The sequence below is a fragment of the Trichomycterus rosablanca genome, chromosome 2 (assembly GCF_030014385.1).
Source record: "Trichomycterus rosablanca isolate fTriRos1 chromosome 2, fTriRos1.hap1, whole genome shotgun sequence".
Lineage (NCBI taxonomy): Eukaryota > Metazoa > Chordata > Actinopteri > Siluriformes > Trichomycteridae > Trichomycterus > Trichomycterus rosablanca.
In genome coordinates this window covers 32,604,714-32,630,470 of record NC_085989.1, presented here as the reverse complement: position 1 = coordinate 32,630,470, position 25,757 = coordinate 32,604,714, and the positions used below count along the sequence as shown (strand labels likewise).

The 25,757-nt window shown below is 36.9% G+C and overlaps 1 protein-coding gene across 2 annotated transcripts in view; it reads right to left on the bottom strand.

Moving 5' to 3' along the window:
• Positions 1-25,537, bottom strand: part of fam49al (family with sequence similarity 49 member A, like) — a 49,420-nt gene extending 23,883 nt beyond the window's left edge. Inside the window, exons 1-2 of one of the 2 annotated variants that reach the window (XM_062990731.1) lie at positions 25,283-25,537; positions 3,176-3,267 (exon numbers count right to left, since the gene is read on the bottom strand). The gene's annotated coding sequence lies outside the window, so the exon portion shown is untranslated. Of the gene's footprint in view, positions 1-954; positions 1,037-3,175; positions 3,268-25,282 lie in introns of those variants that run through there. The other variant, XM_062990730.1, reaches the window with a different exon arrangement.
• Positions 25,538-25,757: the final 220 nt, after the last annotated feature.

Sequence of the window (25,757 nt, the reverse complement as noted above, 5' to 3'; positions counted from 1 at the left end):
ATTAATACAAAAATAAATGTTATTTTTAGCAGCTACTTTGATATTCTGTACCAAAAACGTATGCAGTGTGTGGTTAAATACGTACCCACACACATACATGCACACCCAGTACAATACAGCGAAAGCATCTCCTGACCAGTTTATCACTGTCTCCTGGCAACTAGCTGTATAGGTCTGTTTCCATGGCTGTATCATTCACTGCTCTCCCTCACCCTCTCATGGCTGAGACTTTCATCAGCCATAAGCTTCCCCATCTGCACCTGCACTTATCATAGTGAAATAGTCGTAGGGCTCAAGCTGCCTTCTCCTGGAAAATGATGTCCATTAATGCTGAAGTCTAGGCTTATTGTTACATGTTAGGTTTAATTGTGGATGTACCAAATGTTTAACATTCTATTCTATTCTATTGTTTTGCGATTTGTACTCTATCGACACAGGCTCTTATTTTTATTTTATCTATAACATAACAGTAGCATACCTCTGTTCCAACTTTGTTTAAGTAAGTGGCAGGAATTAAATTCTACATGTGTTTATTTTTACAAAATACAGTTACGTTGATTAGTGAAAACTGATCATGTTTATTTAAGACTTTTTGGGTGAAAGTGGTGCAACAAGTAGTGTGGGTGCAGCACAGACATTGCCTCCAATCACTCTCTGTGTGGAGACCTTCCCTTTATATCCACAAATGCCTTACATTATTTCTGGACCCACCTAAACTCTGATAAGTGGCTAGTAAATATAAATTAATGAGTGAGTGAATAAATGTATAGCAAAATTCCAGCAATCAGTTTAGGTCTAATGTTACATGATATAACACAAAAGTGTAAGGTTCAGTTTTTCCTTGCCCACTAATAAAACTGAAACGGAGGTAGTTTAGCAACAACATGTTCTCAGTGAACTGACAGCTGTATTATATTATTTAACTAAAAGCTAACATTACGAGTTTTCACCTACCAGCCACCCAACTTGCCTCTCCCACCTTTGGTTTAACCGTTTCAGTCTTTGCTCTTCAGTCTTTTTGATAGTCTTGTGCCTCTTTCTCCTTTCTTCCTTTTTATGTGCTATTTTGCAAATTAGTTGTGCGTATATCGTAAGATCTATATCATTTACAAGCAGTTGGTTTGTGCTCAGTGTAGTCCTAAAAGCTCTGTGCACTTCCGCATGTATAAGTCGCACTCAGCATAACACTGTTTTTTTCACTTCTCTTTTCTGAATGCTATTTTAAACCACATGGTGTGAATGTGTGGTTTTTTTTTATTCTTTACAGTTCTGTGTGCTTCACAGTGATGCTGTACATGAGGTGTGGGTTATAGAGTGTGGCTTTAACTACTGTAGTTCTGGGGTTTATTAACTATGTAAAAGTTTTGTTAATTTAGCTTGTACAAAAAATGAGCACTACTAAAAGCTTCCAACATAACCTTTTATTGTAAAGTGGATATTTTTCTACAGTTTTTTATCTTTTGTTTTGTTTAAGTAGTTAGGTGAAAAAAAGTATTGTTATTAGTATTGATAATGTGCTAATGCCAACGAAAGCATACACCCACACCTAGGGACAATTGGAGTTAAAAATAGCAAATTCCAAGTAATATATATATATATATATATATATATCTATGAGAGAGAGAAAGCATACTTATATAAATAAATGTTGCAACTGTATGTAGTTTTTAGAGGAACTGTCTGAGTTCTGAGTCCGAATTAAAAGTACCTTAGCAATAAAGAGGAAGTTTTCTGGCTTGACAGTTTAAAAATTGAAATTAGAACAAATGCCTGCTCTTGTTAAAGCCCTTTACTCTGCTCTGCCATGCTGTGGTTTGTGCTCAGTGTAAATATTCACTGCATGCTTTCATACGCTGCTAGTGTAGAAACTATGTGTCAGCATGAAAATGCACTCAACTTGAATTACTAATTTTAAGTCACTAGTTTTTTAACCAACTCAACATAATTGTGTACTGCCATTAAGATTAATATTTCTACATTCCAGAAGGATTTTGAATCTTTATGGGCGAGACAAAGGAAATATGTTAAAAAGGAATAACATCCAAATGACACTTTCCTTCATATATCTGAATCTAAGACTTTTACAAGACATTCATAAGACCCTATCCTTTATAATATGTCATTTACATAATTGTAAATCATTATTGGTTAATTTCTCTGGTTTACTTAAAATGTTCACACAAAGTTTTATAAGTGTACACCGTGTGCATTTATAATATGTGTGCATCTCTTAATATTGCTATCATCTGCCTCTGTAAAATTTGCTTTTGACCAATCAACATCCTCTATTTTGGGACAAAGAAACTAATTTCTCTACATATAGGAGTATACATGTATTCAACTCACAAAAATCTGTAAATTGGGCATTGGAGAGTCCACATGGGACCACCAATCAACTTTTGAGCCATCTCAGTCAGTCTTCACCATCACAAAATGACTAAAGAGAACTTTTTAGACATGAATTCTATAAGCTTGTATCTCCAGCAGCTCAACTCTCACTGATCTCATTCTGCACCATCACAGCATGATTTGATAAGATGTTACCTGCAAGCCACATAAAACTAAACTCTGGTGTGATCTGCAGTAGAATGTGGAAAGTGCAACAGAATAATAACACTTTATCCATGATTAATGGATAAGAAAACTCATCTAATGCCAAGATCACTTCTAAGTGATGCAAGAAGTGGAAAGTCAGTGCCATCTCCAGACAACCAAAAACAACTAAGGACACACATTGAGACTTCTCCACCTACCTTCCTAAATGTTGTCATGGTGACTTAGATATAGGTAATGTTACATGTAAATGTTTTGTGTATTTCTCTATTGTTACACAAGAGTTCTACAGACTAACAAAGAAATAACTTATCTGAACAATCATATTTCCAACAAAATTATTACTATTTCATATCTACTTCATGTTATTGTGGTCAAATTAATCTTATTTTGAGTTATTATGGCCAGAGTACTGGTGTCATTAAAAGGATATAATAAATAGCAATTATTTGATATTTTGTCACACATTTACTGTGTTGCCTTTATATAAGAACGCTACATTCTTATACCTGAGTAAAAGATACTATAGGCCTACTAGCAGAATCCTATTTTACTCTTTATGCAATATGGCTTTTTTAAAGAAGAATGCACTGGCCACAGTCGGCTGGTGTTAAGTTCATACCTTGCTTGCAAGTTTTCTAAAAGTGCACTTCACTACATCCACTGGAGGCCCGTCTGCTCCTCTCCCAGTATCACAGCATCAGCATCCACCACCTAGGAAAGAGAGGGAGTAGTTACATTGTAACATCCAGCCACCTGAATATCTCATGTCATTTCCCCTGTGAGTTTGAGCCCTGTGTATCATTGGCTTTGTTTGTGCATAGAGCGTGTCTGTTAAACTACCTGAATTACTTGGATCCACTGCTGGTACCTCTGCTGTATTTACCTATTACACTTACCTGTACCTTGACTATGTTTACGCTATTGTGAATTTATTTCTTTTAAAAATATTTTCTGCAAATGGAGCCACAACTTTCTCTACAGAGTTGTTTTGGTTGCATTAATTTAAAGAATAGCAATAAGCAAAAATTCAAACATAAGAAATGCTGCCTCTGTTGCTTTTCTGTCACCGCAGATAGTCACCGTGGACATAACTGAGAAATACTGTTAATGTCCCAGCTTCATGCTTCATTTCATTTACACTTGCAGATTTATTTTTTTAATAAATGCTTCTTCCTAGTTGCAATGGTTTTGGGCATGTAGACACAAAGAGAGCATTCATAACTTCTGACAGACAATGACCACAGGCAAGGATCAAACCCAGGTCCCAAGGACCCATGTTGCCATGTGGTCCCACTCTAACCAGCCACATACAGCTTTCAAATGGCAATATGAATATATACATTCATACATTCACTGTAAAAGTCCAATTACACACAGCAGTGTATTTGTTGGAATTTCCATTTTTAATACTGTGCCTTCTGCAATTTTCTTTGTGTTCTGCAACATGACTGTGTTAAGGAACTGTGCCATTTCATCATAATGCCTTAACATCATAATTAAGAAAATATCACTGAACTGCAGCCCAGCACAACGTGAGTTTACAGAGATACACTGCCTGGCCAAAAAAAAAGGTCACCACCTGGATTTAACTAAGCAAATAGGTAAGAGCCTCCCATTGGATAATTACTGCATGGGTGATTATGTATCAGCTGGCAACAAGTTATTTAACCCTAACAGTGAGTAGCTTCTCATTTGTTAAACAACCATGTCGAAAGACACATCCTGTGGTCGTGGAAAAGATGTTAATCTGTTTCAGAAGGGTCAAATTATTGGCATGCATCAAGCAGAGAAAACATCTAAGGAGATTGCTGAAACTACTAAAATCGGGTTAAGAACTGTCCAACGCATTATTAAAAAGTGGAAGGACAGTAAGGAAACATCATCTTCGAGGAAGGAATGTGGTCGGAAAAAAATCTTGAATGATCGTGATCGGCGATCACTTAAACATTTGGTGAAATCAGATCGTAGAAAAACTACAGTAGAACTCAGGGATATGTTTAATAGTGACAGTAAGAGCATTTCCACACGCACAATGCAAAGGGAACTTAAGGGATTGGGACTAAACAGCTGTGTAGCCTTAAGAAAACCACTTGTCAGTGAGGCTTACCGGCAAAAACGGCTTCAATTTGCTAGGGAGCATAAAGATTGGACTCTGGAGCAATGGAAGAAGGTCACGTGATCTGTGGGGGCAGTGCTATGATCTGGGGTTGCTGCAGTTGGTCAGGTCTAGGTTCAGCAACGTTATGTGCCCAAAAAATGAGGTCAGCTGACTACCTGAATATACTGAACCATCAATGGATATAATGGATATTCCATCAATGGATTTTTTCTTCCCTGATGGCACGGGCATATTCCAAGATGACAATGCCAGGATTCATCAGGCTCAAATTGTGAAAGAGTGGTTCAGGGAGCATGAGACATCATTTTCACACATGGATTGGCCACCACAGAGTCCAGACCTGAACCCCATTGAGAATCTTTGGGATGTGCTGGAGAAGACTTTGTGCAGTGGTCCAAATCTCCCATCATCAATACAAGATCTTGGGGAAAAATTAATGCAACTCTGGATAGAAATAAATGTTGTGACATTGCAGAAGCTTGTGGAAACGATGCCACAGCGAATGCGTGCCGTAATTAAAGCTAAAGGCGGTCCAACCAAATATTAGAGTGTGTGACCTTTTTTTTTTGGCCAGGCAGTGTATAAAACTGCCAAAAAGTGTAGTAGTTTTTACCTGTTTGTTTCTATTAGTAAAGCACCAGGGATGGAAACCCCTAAAAGCCCTTTTATGAAAGTTCAATGTACAAACTCAACTTCCACATAAATGATTATCACAATCATGGATTTGTATTAATTAAAAGACCTTACAAAATCCAAAACATCATACATATTAATCATCCTTGTTTAGCACTTTAGCCAGCTTTGGCAGTTATTACAGCCAATATTCAGACCCATGGCTTCCAATGTTTTGGTTATTCATACTGTAATAATTGGCTACAATTGATGACTTTTCTGTTCCCATATAATGTTCCCATGTTAAAAGAAAAGTGACACTGTTATGAGCTGAAATAAGCCCCTGCCTCACAATTGGCACCTTAAAGCTTGACTAACCTTTGCTGTGTCAAACATCCCCCATACAAGCGTATGTGAACTTTTAAGATGAAATGTGCATGAAACTCAAGTGTATGCAATAATGAGGCAATCAGAAGTGGCAGGTCATTTTTTACATCTAAAAACAAACATGCACACACACAAAGCCCTCCTACAAAAAAAAGAAGCAACGGCAGTCAGTAAGCTGTATGCATAATGCAGCAGTGTTCACCTCATAAATCTGAAGGAATATGCATCAGGGCACACAGAGAGCTAGTTGCCATGGCATATATGCAGCCCACTGGCCTGATGTGCGCTGGACTCACACAAAATGCACCAAATAATCTGCAGCACTCAGCCACCATTGTTATAACAAGAGTAATAGAAATAAATGTTTTTTATGAAGGTAATGAGGGATGCATTGTATTCATACTGGGTGTAAAAGTGCATCTGTTATTTATGTCTGACTCGACTTGACTCTTTGTAGCCTGAATCTCAAAACAGCCTTGACATGCTTGACATGAGTTTCTCTATTGCCAAATGTACTGATGTGTATTGACTGGTTGGTATTGTTAATGCATGACAAGGGTCACATAGGGTCATTAGAGGGCAAAAACAGCTTCAAGATCTTGACTCGTGTATAGATCAAATGCTATAGGGCCTGTCATGAAAGTGCTTAATGGGGGAGAATCACAAATGATTAAATAACATGACGTGACTAGTCTTTAAGGTGGAAGTCTGATGCACAACGTTGCATGGCACAGCAGGGTCAGTCTGAATCAACCTTCAACTTTGATATTGGCAATATTTTAATAGGGTCTAAGAGATGTGCACTAGAATGTCCAATATTTAATAAATATTCCAGTATTTCTAAATCTATTCTTTATTCATCACATCTGAAATGTGAGCAATTAGAACACACAATAATTTAAAAACAGATAATAATACACACACAAACTGACTCCCTGAAAAATAATCAGGATGATTACTAGTCACTAAAGCACACATAAGCACTAATGTTAACTTTCATAACTTTTATTAACAAATGTTAATAAAATATTAATTCTATGGATAGTCATTTGGCTCACACGAGGAAACAGATGCTGTTTTATTAAAGTACTATATAACTTAGAGATACTGGAGCAATACAGAAAAAGTAATTTGATTAGTTGAGATTTTTTAAAGGTTTTGTGGTAAAAATCCAAAAATCATATGATCCAAATGATACTTAATGATTTTTCCTCATTTTATGGAAGCTGCAAATAAACAATATTTCTATATTATCATCGTGTTCCCAGCTAGAATACATGAATAAAGGCAAGAGATTTTCATATCAAGAGTTCAAGAGAGGCTTTATTCTCATTTCAGCTATATACAAGTACATTGAAACTAAACAACATTCCTTCAGGACCAGTACAAAAGTGCAAGACAGTACAATAAACAAAAGTATATACAATAATTACAATAAATACAATATATGTTTTTAGTTTATGTCTGGTGTTGAGAGTACAGCTGACTCTATTACTCACACACATACACAAAAACACATATTTACATTCTCGGCATTTAGCAGATGCTCTTATCCAGAGAAACTTACAGAAGTGCTTCCATATTAGACATTACCTTTCTCAGGTTTAACTAGACAACTAAATGAATAAGAGTGTTAGTAAGTAAGTACATGTCAGTTTAAGTGTGTAGTAAAGAGGTGGGTTTTTAATCGTCTTTTGAAGACACTGAGAGACTCAGATGTTCGGACAGACAAGGGAAGCTCCTTCCACCACTTGCGTGCAAGTACAGAGAAGAGCCTTGATGCTGGTCTTCCTCGAGTTCTGGGTGGAGGATCAAGTCGAGCAAGGCTAGTGGCTCGAGGTTGCGTGGTACAAAGCAGGGTTTTATTAGACCTCAAAGGTAGCTTGGGGCTGGTCCATTTTTGGCTTTGTAGGCGAGCATCAGTGTTTTAAACTGAATGTGTGCAGCTACAGGAAGCCAGTAAAGAGAACACACACACAACCCTTTACAAAATCTTCCACCTCTCTCTCAGGTTAATAAGCTGCCCCTACTACATAAAAAACTCAACATTTAACTGATAATGGGTTTGAATTATTAATGGCATGATTACTGTGGCTGATCATTTAAATGAAACCTTTTTTAGTAATGTAAAGGCTTTTTTGTGGCAGCCATAATCAAAAGAAGTTCTAGAAGAGATGAGAAAAAAAGTTATTATAATATAGAAGTACAGAAAGGTACTTTCTGAATAGGAAAGTAATAAGCTTAAGGAATAAGAACCAATATCTCCAAATAGGGAGAAAAATTGGAATAGTGTTGAATGGTTCTAGAAGTGGCCAGCCTGATAAAATGCATCATAGAGCACATCATTAACTCGCACTGATCCCAGAGGACCTTCTGTTAAACTGCAGGTCTCACATCACTATCAGAAAAAGAACAGGCAAAAATTCTGATCCATAAGAGTTGCCAGGTTAAATCTCTGCTAACTAAGAGAAACATAAAGGCTCATTCATTTACATTCCACAATAAGTACATCAGGGTCTGCGTGTACTGCCATAATTGACAGAATCATGAATTCAGCTCTCGATCATACAAAACTGAAGGTAAATGTCTGGTCAACAGTGATCAGAGGCTTAAGTACAGTTGACTTATGCAGCAAGACAACAAGCCAAAGCACTACAGCAAATACACCTCTAAATGACTTAAAAGAAAGAAAATTAAAATTTGGAGTGGCCTAGACAGGGTACCACCTCAAACCAGTGGTAGCCTAGTGGGTTGAGCTTTGGGTTATCAGTTGAAAGGTTTGTGGGTTTGAATCACAGGTCTGCCATTAAGCCATTGAATGGCTGACCCTGTGCTCTGACCCCAGCTTCTAAACGAGCTTGGATATGCGAAAAAGAATGTCGCCTAGGTACTGGATTAGTAATCGAAAGGTCGCTGGTTCAAGCCCCACCACTGCCAGGTTGTCACTGTTGGGCCCTTAACCTTCAATTGCTTAGACAATACACTGTCACAGTAATGTAAGTCACTTTGGTTAAAAGCATCTGCTGAATGCTGAAAATGTAAATGTAAAACCCTGTTAAAATGCTGGGGTAAATTAAAGTGATCTCCAAAAAGTGGGCCAAGACTACTTCATAAGTTTTTATTCAGTTCATAAAATGATAATTTTAAAACATTTTTTGTTCTCTTTGCCTAATACATTTTGTATGAGGATGAGGTGAACTATTTAGTGTGACTAATGTGCATAAACTGAGGACATCATGAGGTGCTACATACAACATATGATGTTTGTAGATAGGTACACAACATTGGCAGCAGTGAGTCCAAAGCTAATCAGAAGCATGCGCTGGTGCTGAGTAATTAGCATAAAATACTGCTTAATAGCTTTCCATTCTTCTTAAATGTCTACAGTACTGTCTTATTCATTTTGATAATTAGGTTTTCTCCTAATTCGCTGGTAAGAGAAGTGCTGATTATTTTCTCTTTCTGTTCCGTCTATTGATCCTTCTGACTCTCTATTTAAGGTATAAAAAACACATTTTATCTACTGTGCTGTGTTTTGGTGAAGCATTAGCTTAGCAGAGTGGGAGGGAAGCTACTGTAGACAAAGAACACAGATATGTAGCTGATGGGAAGTGGCAGTGTCTAGACTTGGCTGCTCCTGAATACTCCAGACTGGTAAAGCGATGCTATAGCGGATGGTGCCGTACGTCACCATTCACCACCCTTCCCCCACACTTCCTCTACACTCAGTGGCTGAGACACAATTGCAAATTGGTATTGAAGCTCAGGGCTGACAAAGGAGGAAGAGGATGGAAAAATGGGTCAGTGGTCTAATGGTTCAGCAGATTTCCATTTTATTTCTTTGATTTTGATATTTTACACAAAATGAAAGGTATTTTAGTCAAAACAGTATATTAATATATAATAATATTAATAATGTATAATGAGATGTAAATGGGTTACTAAAACAGTCACACTCTGGCATGTTTTTCTTGCCTTGCATTAACTATTGAACAGTGTAATGGTATTTGAACAACCTTTCAAAGGCTTTCTATTTCTCAGATAAGACATTTGTAGAGGATAGGATACTTGGGCTTTTGGTAAGGAGGTATTTTACAATATCAATGAAATAATGTATTTATTTTATGAGGATTTTAACGTCAGGTTTTACACACTTTGGTTATATCCATGACAGGACAGGTAATTACTGCTTACACAAGATTTAACAGTTCAAGTTTTAATGTCAAACACAGTCACAATTTTGTATCTCCAATTCATCTCACAAGTTTTTGGACTGTGGGATGAAACCGGAGTTTCTGGAGGAAACCCACATGCAAACTCCACACAAAAAGGAACCGAACCGCTCTACCTGGGAATCGAACCCAGGAACCTCTTGCTGTGAGGTGACAGTGCTACCCACCGATCCACCATGCTGCCTTATATGTGAAAGAAAAAGAATGGTTTAAATAACAGTTATTCTAAGGCCAGTCTACATATGTTTCAACCTATATCTTCCTGTTGCACTGGTCCAAGGTTTGTCAGCAGTGAGCTTTCAGCTTTGACATTTAGATGTTATAAATTGCTTTCCTGGTGATTCTTGAATCAAACTGTGGTGTGAACTTAAGTTTAACAGTTAAGTTTAAAACAACAAAAATCACAAAAACAGCACAAATGTTGAGGTGGAATAGTAAAGACCCATTCTGAGCTAATGATGGTGCTCAGAGTTGTGCAAAAACCTTTAGGTCTCCAGGCTGTAAGTCACCAATTAGCAATTCATTGACCTTGACAATTGTAACTCAAAAGGGCAGTTGTAGCCTAACAGTTAAGGTTCTAGACTAGTGATCGAAATGTCACTGGTTCAAGCCCCACCACTTCCAAGTGCCCTTGAGTAAGGCTCTTAACCTTCAATTGTTTAGACAATATGTACTATCACAGAACTGTAGGTCGCTTTGGATAAAAGCATTTGCTAAATGCCGAAAATGTAACGTAAATGACTTCAATCCAACACTTCTTAAGACTAACAATGGGAATTCCTAGCATGTGAAAGCTGTTTAAAGGAGTGTTTGTAAGAATTTAAAGCACATTTGAAACATATGTATTATGTCCCAAACCAAAAAGTATTACAATAAAAAGCATACCAACTAGTACCAACTAGTGTAACAGTCGACGTTAAAAAAAATGGTTTCTGTTGTTGCCCCAGGCTCAGAGATGATGGGCAATAGTCAAGTAATCAACACAGGGGGAAACTCTACTAGTCATGTCAGAATTTGAGTGTGTCCTGGATGAAACACCAAAGGGAGTTTGGGAATAAAGTGTTTTAACTCAGTTCGAAACCGTTTACTAGTAAACATTGATGTTTACTTGAATACATCACAGATAGAACTGCTACTCGAACTGCTAAGCGATTAAAAAGATGCTATATAGAAGCAACACTACATTTTCTGGTGGTGAATTTGATGGTGAATGTTGTTCCTGTTTAAATAAATTTCACCTTAAATAACTCCACTACTTTATTTTACGAGTAGCAGAGCAGTCTGCATAAACCATACATCTGAATTTATTCTTATAAATTATTTTATTTGCACACAGACTTTTTAAATCCATAAAGTTATGTATTCCTGCCACAATAACGGGGCTGTTTCAAAATGAAGCCTTTGTTCAGAGACTGTGTCTCTTTTTTATTAAACTACATTAACTCTAAAGAACTTGTTTTAACTCTGACAAAATGGTCCTATTATCTGAAGATTTTAACTCTATATTATGACAAAGCTGCAAGCCAAATGTACCTGTGAGCTTTGAGCTGATTAGTCCTGCTTGCATATTGCAGTGTCTGCTTTACCATCCACCATTTTGATGCAAGGTTCTTCGCACTGTTCTGATCCAACATGAACATCCATAGCTTTTAACCTGTTCTTAAATTTCCAATGTATTTTTGACATAGTATCAACCAGCCTAAAGTGAGACACAAAAGCTTCTATGTCTTACATTGTCTTCAGCCAGGTAACCAATAAACAATAGTCTTTTGTGTGTCCACTACATTTCTCCCTGTCTCTTTTATTTTAATCAAATCGACTTTCTAGCTCTATTTAAGAAGCACAACTACTCAAGGTCAGTAGCTAAAACATGAACTAGCTTCTGTTCTACACTGTGTTGTTGATGTTTTGCCAATGTTTAAGTCAGTCATTGCTTTAGTATTAAGTAATAGTAAAGTTCCAGTCTAGTACTATAGACACCTGTTCAGGGTTAGCACCATAAGGACATAAGGGTAGTTAAAGGTTTCAGCACTGTTTATTGCTGATAGGAAATATATACCAACTTACACAACATGCATACACAAACACCATAAGGTTGGTGTTTTAGCCAGATGTAGTAATTTTTTTCCCCCCAGTCTCGATTTTGTCATTGTCAGTTTGAACCCCGTAGCTGAGTCCCTCTGCTCTGCAGCTACCAACCTGGGAGAAGTAGGGTTCTTTTGAAATACATAACCCCTGTCAAAGCATCTTTAAACTGTTGCTTGTGCAACATTACAGAATTGATGATTACACTTGGAGGAAGCTGCTCACTGCCTATTTCACCCATTGTTTGTCCTTTTCCTTTTTGGTTGTGGCTCTTTAGCAGTATTGTTCTACCTTGGTTAAGCATCCTGCACATTGTGCTTAACTTTAAAACCTTGCAGATACAGGGCTTTACCTGACGCTTTAGTGGAAAGAAGTGACCCACATTGTTATACCTTTTTTAAAACATAAAATACAGTAGTATATATACAGTATTTAACATAAGTATACAAATAACAAAAATATTTAGCTCTATTTTGTCCAAAAGCAAATTTAAAAAGCAATTATTATACTTTACGATTTCAAATTTTTTGGAAGCTTTACAGCTTAAAATGTGAAATATTATAAAACTAATATATGTGTAATATTTGAATGATTTTCCTCCATCATATGATTTAAAAATTATGTTGTGACCCTTTAAAGCCATCGCTGCTACTAACACCAAGGAATATGTTTCTTTCAACTCTAAAGTGTATTCTAAATTGATACTGTGTATAATTTTAATTGAATATGTTACTGAAATATTTAGGTTTAGTAAATGAATGTTTTTGTACATTACCATTGTAACCAGGTTCTCCACTAAATCAATAATTTTAAGTCATATTTTATTTCTAATAATCTAGACGTGCTGTTTTTTATCTGCCATAATTAAGGGAAAATTATTATTAAATAAATTATCATGTTTGGCAATTTTTATAAATGAAGGAGAAGAATGCATTTATTTGTCATACATACATATTCAGGTGTACAGTACAATTAAATTCTTTCTTCACATATCCCAGCTTGTTTGGAAGCTGGGGTCAGAGCGCAGGGTCAGCCATCGTACGGCGCCCCTGGAGCAGAGAGGGTTAAGGGCCTTGCTCAAGGACCCAACAGTGGCTGCATGGCAGAGCTGGGATTCAAACTCTCAACCTTTCAGTTAATAGTCCAAAGCTCTATCCACTATAGGCTACCACTGTCCACAGTGAGAAACTGGCATTATATCATAAATCCATAAAAATGCATAATTTACCCCAAGACTACATTATTTAAGCTTAGTTTTTAAAGCTTTTTATAATAGACCAAAAATTGTCTTTATTTTTAAATAAAAAAGTAACATAGTGCAGCTTTAATACTGGCCCAAATACTATTAACCAGTTTGAAAAGCATGTACCAAATTATTATGCTGGGTTGACCCACTTAAAAGTGTGTTTGATGATTTCAAAGTGTGTGTTTGGGTTTGTTTATTTCACTAAATGCCTTATTTGGTTCTGTGCCAGCAGCTTATTCCTTAATCCACCACATGTTTATCTGATGGTGCAGTGGCATGGCTGACAGCCCCCCCCCGGGGGCCTGCCACTCGGCTGCTGTGGGCCTTAGAGATAGATGAAGAGATGAGAAGCTCTGCTCTCAAATTTTCCTTCAACCTCAGACTCATAAAATTAGTTTAATCTAACCCTTTGGCAGAGCAAGAGAACATAAATACATTAATGTTAGCAGCAGGCTAGACACCACAGTGCAGGGTAAAAAAGAGCATACAAATGAGCTTATTCTGCTTCTTATCGACTGAACTGTGTCCCTTACCAATAGTTTTTAGTCAAATTTAAAGAAGGAATCATTTATTTCTCTTCACAAAACATGCTTTAGATATATTTACTGCAAAATAACAATTTTCTATCTATTTTTTATATCAATTTATATATAACCCCGTTTATATGTCAATGCATCCAAAAACAAGATTTTTCTGGCCTTACAGTGGGACCAAAAGACCACTAGTGAACATTCTCCTATGTTGCATTTTTAATACAATGTTTTTCATTACAAATCGTATGATCAGCGTAACAATTTAACGGAAAAGATAAACCTTTAAAAAATACATACTAACCCAATTTTTTGTAGTATTTATTACTACAGAAAAGCAATTGGATGCATTTGTGTGAAACTGACCATTTCAATTCCTTTGTACAAAAAGTCATACATCCTTGATCTTTTAATTGAAGTGCATGCTCATGTACATATGGATTTAATTACTCACAACAAACAATACTTTAAATGTTTCATTTGGTCATTGCATCAGTATTAAGTAATGATAAAGTTCCATTCCAGTACTATAAACACCTGTTCAGGGTTTGCACCATAAGGACATAAAGCTAGTTAGAGCTTGCAACACTTTTTTTTGCTGATAGGAAATATACCAACTTAGATGCATACTCAAACACCATACTAAACTAAACTATATTGAATATTTTAGCTTTAAGCTTATTACATTTAATACATTTGCAACTGTTGTTCACCTATTATAAATAATGCTATTGATATAACAAGCCCACCTATCTTGAAGACTGGCAATATGGCTTGTTTATGGTCATTCCATAAATGACAAATATGCCCTTAATTGACACCTGTGCCTCCTTAATTGTTAATTTGCTCCAGGTGGAAGTGTTTTTATTTATTATGGTTTCTTTCTCCTAATTTTGCCAATCAGGTTTTCACTTAAGAGAGACCTGCATTTCTTTTGTAGTGTACTTTACTACAAGATGAAGTATAGTATACAGTACACTATACCATATTGTGTACTTTAGTGTATTTAAACCCCTTTTGTTGTAAAGCATTTAGAGTAGCTACCAATTTACCTGCTTATTGTGGAATGATTCAAAACACTGTACATTCAATATTCTATCAACTTTTCACTTATTTTGCTTCTGTCCCAACTTTGTGGAGTGTGTTCCAGGCTTCAAAATGTGTTTACAAACTACAATTAAGTTTTCTTTCTACTTTTTGTCAGTTAAATACATATTTAAGAGAATTATCAAATCACAAATCATTTTTTGAAATTTCCCAAACTTTCTTGAAATGGGGGTATTTAGATAATTTAAGATTGTCCCTAAACACTTTTATTGTATTGTTTGCACTGTCTATGTTGTACCATGATCCTGGAGGAACATTGTTTCATTGTAGTATTATAGTATATAGCTGAATTGACAATAAAGCCTCATAAACTCGAACTATTAAATTATTAACAACACCGATTTTTAAGCTTATTTTGATGATACAGACTACTGCCACAAACACTATTACAATCCTTCAGTGGTTCCTCAAGAGTACTTTAAATGGTTAATGGTTCTAGGTGGAAAAATTTGTGCAACAAATCGGATGACTAGTAGCAGTAGTTCCAGTAGGACTCAAACCCCAAGACCTGTAGCACTCATCTGCTCTGGAAGTCTGCGACAAGTCTGAAGATTAGTTTGATGCTGAGTCATTGCCTTGCATCAGACATAGCTGGTAAGGTAGCAGGCCATTGTTAAGTTTCCTTGGTAATACTATTGGAGAGCTCTCTTTATTAAAGTACTAATGCATAAATCCCTATTTCGAATCCCACATGGGTAGTTACAGTGTATCACAAAAGTGAGTACACCCCTCACATTTCTGCAGATATTTAAGTATATCTTTTCATGGGACAACACTGACAAAATGACACTTTGACACAATGAAAAGTAGTCTGTGTGCAGCTTATATAACAGTGTAAATTTATTCTTCCCTCAAAATAACTCAATATACAGCCATTAATGTCTAAACCACCGGCAACAAAAGTGAGTACACCCCTAAGAGACTACACCCCTAAATGTCCAAATTGAGCACTGCTTGTCATTTTCCTTCCAAAATGTCATGTGACTCGTTAGTGTTACTAGGTCTCAGGTGTGCATAGGGAGCAGGTGTGTTCAATTTAGTAGTACAGCTCTCACACTCTCTCATACTGGTCACTGAAAGTTCCAACATGGCACCTCATGGCAAAGAACTCTCTGAGGATCTTAAAAGACGAATTGTTGCGCTACATGAAGATGGCCAAGGCTACAAGAAGATTGCCAACACCCTGAAACTGAGCTGCAGCACAGTGGCCAAGATCATCCAGCGTTTTAAAAGAGCAGGGTCCACTCAGAACAGACCTCGTGTTGGTCGTCCAAAGAAGCTGAGTGCACGTGCTCAGCGTCACATCCAACTGCTGTCTTTGAAAGATAGGCGCAGGAGTGCTGTCAGCATTGCTGCAGAGATTGAAAAGGTGGGGGGTCAGCCTGTCAGTGCTCAGACCATACGCCGCACACTACATCAAATTGGTCTGCATGGCTGTCACCCCAGAAGGAAGCCTCTTCTGAAGTCTCTACACAAGAAAGCCCGCAAACAGTTTGCTGAAGACATGTCAACAAAGGACATGGATTACTGGAACCATGTCCTATGGTCTGATGAGACCAAGATTAATTTGTTTGGTTCAGATGGTCTCAAGCATGTGTGGCGGCAATCAGGTGAGGAGTACAAAGATAAGTGTGTCATGCCTACAGTCAAGCATGGTGGTGGGAATGCCATGGTGTGGGGCTGCATGAGTGCAGCAGGTGTTGGGGAGTTACATTTCATTGAGGGACACATGAACTCCAATATGTACTGTGAAATACTGAAGCAGAGCATGATCCCCTCCCTTCGGAAACTGGGTCGCAGGGCAGTGTTCCAGCATGATAATGACCCCAAACACACCTCTAAGACAACCACTGCTTTATTGAAGAGGCTGAGGGTAAAGGTGATGGACTGGCCAAGCATGTCTCCAGACCTAAACCCAATAGAACATCTTTGGGGCATCCTCAAGCGGAAGGTGGAGGAGCGCAAAGTCTCGAATATCCGCCAGCTCTGTGATGTCGTCATGGAGGAGTGGAAAAGCATTCCAGTGGCAACCTGTGAAGCTCTGGTAAACTCCATGCCCAGGAGAGTTAAGGAAGTTCTGGGAAATAATGGTGGCCACACAAAATATTGACACTTCAGGAACTTTCACTAAGGGGTGTACTCACTTTTGTTGCCGGTGGTTTAGACATTAATGGCTGTATATTGAGTTATTTTGAGGGAAGAATAAATTTACACTGTTATATAAGCTGCACACAGACTACTTTTCATTGTGTCAAAGTGTCATTTTGTCAGTGTTGTCCCATGAAAAGATATACTTAAATATCTGCAGAAATGTGAGGTGTGTACTCACTTTTGTGATACACTGTATATCTATGCCTTTAGTGCACACATTTAGTTAACTGAATTATTTTACCTTTGATAAACTGACATCATCATTTTTTAAAAGATATAATTCTGCATAGTCATTGCACTTTAGATTTAGCCTGGTGGTTAATTTTTACCGTTGCCATTGACCACCCTGTTACAATTAGGGCCTCTTTGTTTGTTAGCATTGACTCCAAGTACTCCTAGGGCCAATTTTCACTAGCCACCAATCCTGTACCAGTACTATTCCAGGCTGAAACTATCAGAAATTAATAATACTCTGGGCAGGAATATTTTGTTTTATTGTTTCCATTTGCATAAACCACAATTAGCAATGCTAAAAAGAAACATAGTTATTGATGATAAATTAATGTTCTACATTTAGGTGGATTTATGTTTGAAGGTTGCCTTTGAGCCATATCTACTGCCTACTGATCTGATCCAAACTGGGAGTACTTTGTTGCTTTAAACGATTTGTCATGAGACAAACAAAAAAGCCATAAACCTCAAATGCCAGATGTTGTATGCTGTAATAAGTGGTCATAACACTTATAATACTTGACATACACTAATGATCACTTGTCATCTTGTCATCAAGCATTTGGCATATCATAACATAATTACTGTCATGACTGACATTGACAGAAAGTGAAGCATGGATGTAAAACTGTTTAGGTACAATGAGTGCATTGTTAAATAGCAGTAAACATATACAGTGGTACCTTGAAACGCAACAACATTATTGATTCTGGGAGTGGCGTTGAGTTTAGAAGGTGCTGAGTTTTAAGGTATTTTTTTTCCCATAAGGATGTATGGGAAACTTGGTAATGCGTTTCATGGTCCCGTGAACTTGAATATATTTTAGGCTTATGTAAAATATATTTTATGTTTATGTAAAACACTGAAATAAAAAGCTGATTCTTACAATTTCTCAGAACCCCGAGCTGTAACACAAGTTTAAAAGTGAAACAGTGAGGAAAATCCAGCTAAACACAGATACATGTGGACACTTTTAGAGTGAATCTGATGGTTATTCGACACAAATGCAGTTTCGTCTTATATGCACACTTTGATGACATATTACCTCACTGCTCAAGCCACTCTGTTCATTGTTAATTTGAAATTAAATAAATACAATTAAAAAAAAAAAAACTGAACACATTCAGTTTAAGGGAAATGTTGAGTTTAAGGGTACAAATCTCTCAACGAAAGGCACTGAGTTTCAAAGATTTTGAGTTTGGGGGACGTTGAGTTACAAGGTACCACTGTAATAGCAGTGAATAAAAACATAAATAGCAATAGACACCAGGTGCACCTCATATTCCTCACTTACATTCTGCTAAAAAAAATTAAAACTGAAAAAGTGAAATACATCCCATGGCCTTCTCAATCACCAACTGTAGACCTCATTATAATAAAAGGAACCACAGATCCTTCAGGACTTGTATTATAGTATTCAGGATGGATTCATGCCAACATGAAAGCAAATAACCAGCTTTAAATTCTACTGAGTTTAAAGAATTATTTTAACAAAGACTAAAACTGTAGGTGCTTTACTTTCTTGCTTTTATATAATGAAAGTTGAACATTAATCGGTTAACAGTTATGACTGGCAGTTAGCTTTAATGTGGTATTAAATACTTTGCATTTTTAATGAAATGGGGCACACCAGAAATTACCATGTTAGCATCAGAATTAAAAACTATTGTATAACAGCAATTATAAAACGGATAGTTCCGGTCCTAAAATCTGATTGGCTGAGCCGCGTTCGAAGCCGTTGTAAAATTCCCGATAAACGCACACCTATGACCACCTCACATCATTCCATATTAATACGCCACTGAATAGAAAAAATTAATGTTATTTTCGCCCTCATGTTGCCTAGCAACACTGTTAATCGAACTATTTTGCGTCGCGGAAGAATGCTTTATTGTAAGTTTATACACAATAAATACATTTATGAATTAAACATTGTTGTATTTATTATATTTTATGTTGACCGCCGTTTTATAAAAGCAATAAGCCACTCGAGACCGTGCATTACTGTTACGATTTTAGCACGGGGAAAGAAGTTTAAAAACGTTTAAAAACATCATCCCCGTGCTAAAATCACAGTAATGCACGGCCTCTCGTGGCTTATTGCTTTATTTTAAAAGTTTATTTTCTTATCTTTCTGTTCTCCCTAATGTTTTTACTGGGCAATTAAAAACATTAAACAGCATAAAAGCAGCTTGCCTTTTGGATATAGCTCGTACATATATTTATAAAGACATTATAATGCATACAGAAATGTTCACAACTACCGAACTTTCATATAGTTCTCAATGTAATTAGATTAGAACTTTCATATACACCGATGAGGCATAACATTATGACCACTTCTTTGTTTATACACTCACTGTCCATTTTATCAGCTCCACTTACCATATAGGAGCACTTTGTAGTTCTATAATTACTGACTGTAGTCCATCTGTTTCTGTACATACTTTTTTTTTTACTTGCTTTCACCCTGTTCTTCAATGGTCAGGACCCCCACAGGACCACTACAGAGTAGGTATTACTTGGGTGGTGGATCATTCTCAGCACTGCAGTGACACTGACATGGTGGTGGTGTGTTAGTGTGTGTTGTGCTGGTATGAGTGGATAAGACACAGCAGCACTGCTGGAGTTTTTAAACACCTCACTGTCACTGCTGGACTGAGAATAGTACACCAACCAAATACATCCAGCCAACAGTGCCCCGTAGGCAGCGTCCTGTGATCACTGATGAAGGTCTAGAAGAACTACAAAGTGCTTCTATATGGTAAGTGGAGCTGATAAAATGGACAGTGAGTGTAGAAACAAGGAGGTGGTCATAATGTTATGCCTGGTGTAGTTCTCAATGTAATGAGTTTAGAACTTTCATATAGTTCTCAATGTAATGAGTTTAGAACTTATGTACTGTATAGTTCTCAATGTAATGAGTTTAAAATATATAGTTCACTAGCTGATGGCTCTCTAATACTGAAGAATAATTAATACTGGTGGCGTAGCATTTGCATAATGAGTTAAGCCTGAAAACTTTAACTGCAACATTTACATTCTGTTGGAGTGGCAATACTTGAATACCATGATTTGACATGCATGTCTCATTGTGGTCGACTGACATTTTTTAAATAAAATAAACAATGAAATTTAATTTCACTGCATTGGCAGATATTTTACTTATTTCAAGAATACATGGCCAGATTGCTCAAAATTGGTAACATCATAATGTTAATAATAAGAAAATGTACTTTAGGATACACTTCGTTCACCCCAGGTGGCACAGTATGGCAGCTATAATAGTGGGTGCTAAATATTTGTAGCAACATTGATGTAAATAAGTATAGAGGTATAGTATGTATTATCACAGTATCTATGCACTTCTAAGATTTTAACATACAGAATTAACACTTGTGCCTACACAATTCTTATAACACCCAGCAATGCAAACACATAGTCATACACACATGTACACACTGCAGTAGTGATAGTCAAAGCTTATTTCAAGGTTACTCCAGATCCCTTGACATCCCCCACTGCATTCCTCCATCCTGTTTGCTCCTGTTTCTTGCACTTTATACCGGCTAAGCTCAAGCTCACATGCAGGAAAAATTGCCATGATTTAATGTGTCCAGCTTAGTTCAGTTTTTTGTAAGTCTGCTGGGCCTTTTCTTAAACAATTTCAGTTTTATGTAGGGTAGTAAACATGTAGACGGTAATGAACATGGAAGTATGATATGCTACACTCCACAAGGTCTTTTTTTCCACTTAATAATGATGATTTCTGCATTAAAATATTGAATTATATAGTTAAGTCCAGTTTTCTCGTATGTGGACGCTTTGTCACTCTTCGATCAAAGAATTTCTTTTTTGTAAGTTTTCTTTGTAGCTTGATTGTTAGTGATTTTGGATTGGTGCACAATTGGTGTGGGCCATAATCATAATCACCAGATTTTCTTTATCAAAACATTAGAATTAGCTGTTAAAACCTATCATTGGCGCACCTTCAGGCAACCTAGTCCCATAAGACTTTAGATGGTTTAAAGGAGCAAGCTTTAGTTAGCCAGGTAATGCCATCTAGATCTAGACTTCTGGACTTTGCCCTTTATTGTATTATTGTATTGAATGTAAAATGTTTCCTCTTTTATATTGTAATGAATTTATTACTGCAATTATTGTTTGTTCTTGGAAATTTAAATAAAGCATAACAGTAGTGTATACTGTTTTTTCAGTCACATTGTGCCATTAGCCAATTCTGTCTGTTACATTTAATCGCAGGTCAGATGCTGGTATGACCATAGGTTACAAAAGGCATTACCTTCATTATGCTCTCGTATAAACTACAGCCTGCTATTGTTTTCTATTTTGACATTTACTATTAAATATGATTTTTAGCCTGTGAGATCCTTCAAGTACCTTTAAGCAAATCAATGTTTTTGGAGAAGTCCATTTTTTCATAATAATTGGGATTAGTCTTTGTCTTTTGTTTGATCTGTTGTTGACTTTATGACCTCACATCTGCTTTTAGTCTAGTCAAGGCCTACAACACTGTGCTGTAAAGTTCCACAGTTAGATGTGACATCCATGACACACTCTACAAAAGAAGAAGACCAAATAAAACTTTGGACTGCTGTTAGTAAACTAAATACAGTAGTATAGACATTTTCACATGTGTGAAAACCATAACCATCAGCTCAGACCATCAACTACTATTCTGCTTTACAACTAATAAAATTAGAAAGAAAAGATGTCCAGTGTTTTACTGACTTCAACTTCATTGTATTTTGTGAATAGAAACAAATAAGGAATCTGAAGCCTGCTACACACTCCAAAAAATGGAACTGCGGCATGTTTACTCCTGTGTTCTATCATCTTTGCTATTAATAAGACTGCAGTTGTTGCAGTTTCTTGTTTCAGAGGAGATTTCAGCTGCTCAATAGTCTCTGGTCATCGTTGTCTGATTCTCCTCTTTATGATGCACCATATTTTCAGTAGGAGACAGATCTGGACTTCAGGCCAGTTATGCACTTACATTCTGTGTCTATGAAGCGACAGAATGAGGCCTGCCATTATCTTGCTGAAATAATCTTCCTGGGAAAAGACGTTGGCCTGATAGCAACATGTGTCTCTCATCCATGTTGTGGGTACCAATGCGTCCTCATACCATGACAGATGTTAGATTTTGCATCTGTCACTGATAACAGTCTTGGTCTTTATTTTTGGCGCAGATAAATAATTTTTTTCCAAAAACCAAGGACTCATCTGACCAGGGCACACGTTTCCACTGTCTTTTGGGTACAGAGAAAGTAGAGGTGTTTCTGCATGGAAGTGATGTATTGTTTTCTCTTTCTGTGGTAGGTGACAATGGTTTTCCGAAGTAGTCCCGAGTCCAGGTGGCAATATTTATGACAGTAGCATGACAGCTTCTCATGTAATTTTTACATTCTATGAACAGTAGATGCTATAACTGCAATGTGTAAATATTCTATATACTTTGCCTCTATCCCAGCTTAATGTGTTTCTATTTATAAAATTCAATGATTAGTGAAAACAATGGAATTTTTGTCTTTCTAATTTTTAGTTAAATAAAGATTCAAAAGGATTAACAAATCACAGATTCTTTTTTATTGCATTTTACAAAATGTCCCAACCTTTTTTTGGTTTTGTTGTTAAAAAAATCAATATAGACTAATAAATAGTGTCTTGTATTTGGCTTATCTAATGCAAATGGTCATGGCTGACAACACATGCCAAAGGAAGGTAATATTGTTGTTGGGTATCCAGGTTTGAATCATACTTTCAGTTCTTCTCAGTGAGATATTTTGGTTGTACTGGCTATAGGATTTTTCCATTTACAAGATGTAAGGTGCGCCTAGGTTTAAGCAAATGAATATTTGGGAATGTAATGGCCTCTGTTGGACACCCTGTATGTTTCCAACCAAATTATTATTATTATTTTGAACATATAAGATCCCTTATTGCAGTGTTACACAATAATCCTGTTGTATGTAAGCTAACTAATGGCACATAATTATTGCCATTAATATGCCCAGTTAGGTCTGCTTTCCAAAGACTGGTAAATAAATGACCACAGATGAGAAGGACGGTGGTTAAATAAAATGTAAATACAAAATGCTTAATATATATTCTATACCTTTTGTTAAGATAGCAAGGGTTGTTCACCCCTCTGTGGTCAGCATTTATGTGTTCCTAGCAGCAGTGTGATTTTAAGACTGTTTGAAGACACTAGTGTAGGCAAATAAATATGAGAGATGATCATAGTGAAAGGAAGACAGACTGCCGCTAGCAGGAAAAGACGGCACTGGAAGGAAAACCACAAGCAATCATGTTTCCATGGGTGAAGGAAAGAGAATTTGGGTAAGAAACCTACATCATCGATGTCAGCCAATCAGAACGCTCCTATCAAATGATCAAAGGGAGTGTCCTAGCAACAGACGAGTAAATGCCTTTTCAGTGTCTGGAGATTTTGCATTTGAAAGGTACATATTTAAAGAAATACTTTCCTGAGCAGCATTAAATTCATATTAGCAAGAAATAGAATGCATTATTTATTAGTAATTATTAATACCTTGGCACAGGTCATTGCAGGTAAAAAAGCAGGTGATTTTTCAGCAGTCAGTAAATGAGATAAATATCAGAATAACATATCAGAGAGATTAATATGTATTTGTATATATCTATATGTATTTTATATAGTGGACACTGTGTAGGCTGAATGCCCCTGGTGCTGTGTTCAATGCTTAAATGTATTCCTGCACATCCACACACACCCACAAACACCCCCACACACATATATTTATCATTACATAAGCTCTATTACATTTTTATGCTTGAAAATCTTTGTCCAGAAAATATGTGCAGCCAAAAGCCTTGTGTTTCCACATTTAGCTATATAACCACATTCTCCTATATTTTTATTCTGACATCTTTCCCTTATATCATTGGTGATGTGAATACTTTCCTCTTTACAACAGAAACCAGTCAATTACTTGGTAAATAGGATCTCATTAATTTTTTTTTCTCCATTTCGCTCCTTGTATGCTTCTGTTCTGCTTCTATAATTCCTGTTTGCTGTAGGTAAGTGTGAGAATGCCTGAACACAAGGCTGAAACACACCCACACTTACAATAATTGTACCCATATGCTTCATGTTCCTCTAAATGTCATTTTAAACAATGGTAGAAGTGGATATGTTGCGTAAGTGATGTGTGGAGAGAACACTTGAAATGTGTATTTTCTTGCAATAATTATGATTTTAACAGAACTGCTGCATTGATTTGATTTTAGCAGCATAAATGTATTATTATTATTATTATGGCGTTCCTAGTTGTAATAATAATAATGTAACAACATTTATTATTTTCAAATGCTAAAATTATTCCCCAATAAATCGAATCCACTGTGACCCTGACCAGAATAAAGCAGTGGTAAAACAGCCAATAAATGAATGAAATATAAAATTATAGATGTGTGGAAAAATTATCATATATTTTGTATGTTAACTTTATCAACTGTATGATTTTACAGCAGAAATAGAATCACATGAATATTATGCTATTACGGTAGAATATTGGTTGTCTTCAGTATAACAGTGCATGACACCACTGGTGTATTGTGAACTACATGAATGTGTATGCAGTTAGGCACATGTGCTAATATGTTAATATGCCTGTTTGCGACCCTAAAATTCACTGCAGGGAAACAGGCAAAGCATCCATTGACCGACCTCTGTGCTGTGAAAAAAGCACGCTCCTCACTTTCCCTCTCTTTTTCCGTTCTTCCCTTAATCCCTTCCTCCGTCCCTCCCTGCATCCTTCACGTCTGCATTTTCCACCTGGCTGCAGAGAATGCCGGCATGGCAACAAAAGCGTCTGCCATCCGGTGCCATGTGCAACCACCCTAGTGCCAAGCTACAGCATCACTTTGGGAAAATGCTGCCCAAGATAATACAGTAGCTGAAAACAAGAAGCTGAAACAATAGAGGAGAAAATGGAGAGAGAGCATTTGTGATGTTGCTTACCGGCAAGATGGTTTACAATGGTGCTCCTGTTCTGTGTTCAGTTAAAACAGTAGATAAAGAGGCGCTAAAGGATGAGAACAGACCCCTGAAAGATGGACACAAAGGAAGAAAATATCAGCACCTCCCCTGCGCGACTACAAGCTTCCCTGATTGCACGACCAGTGCCTGTTTAAACCTCACTCTGAGTGTAGGTATATTTCCCTGAATGCTCTCTTACAATCTCTCTCTCTCTTTTGCTTTCTTGCTTTCACTGACTCTGTGGTTAGGACGTACTGCTCAGCTTTGAGAATCAGAACGCTGTGTACCATCATCCTCCCTCTCTTTTATTCTCTCTCTCTCTCTCTCTCTCTCTCTCTCTCTCTCTCTCTCATACTCCCACTCTTACAAAGACCAGCACCAGCCTATTCTCTTCACACCCCCACCCCCCTGACAAAAAACCAAGCCTACAGGCGTGAGTGGGGGAGCCTGACTATGT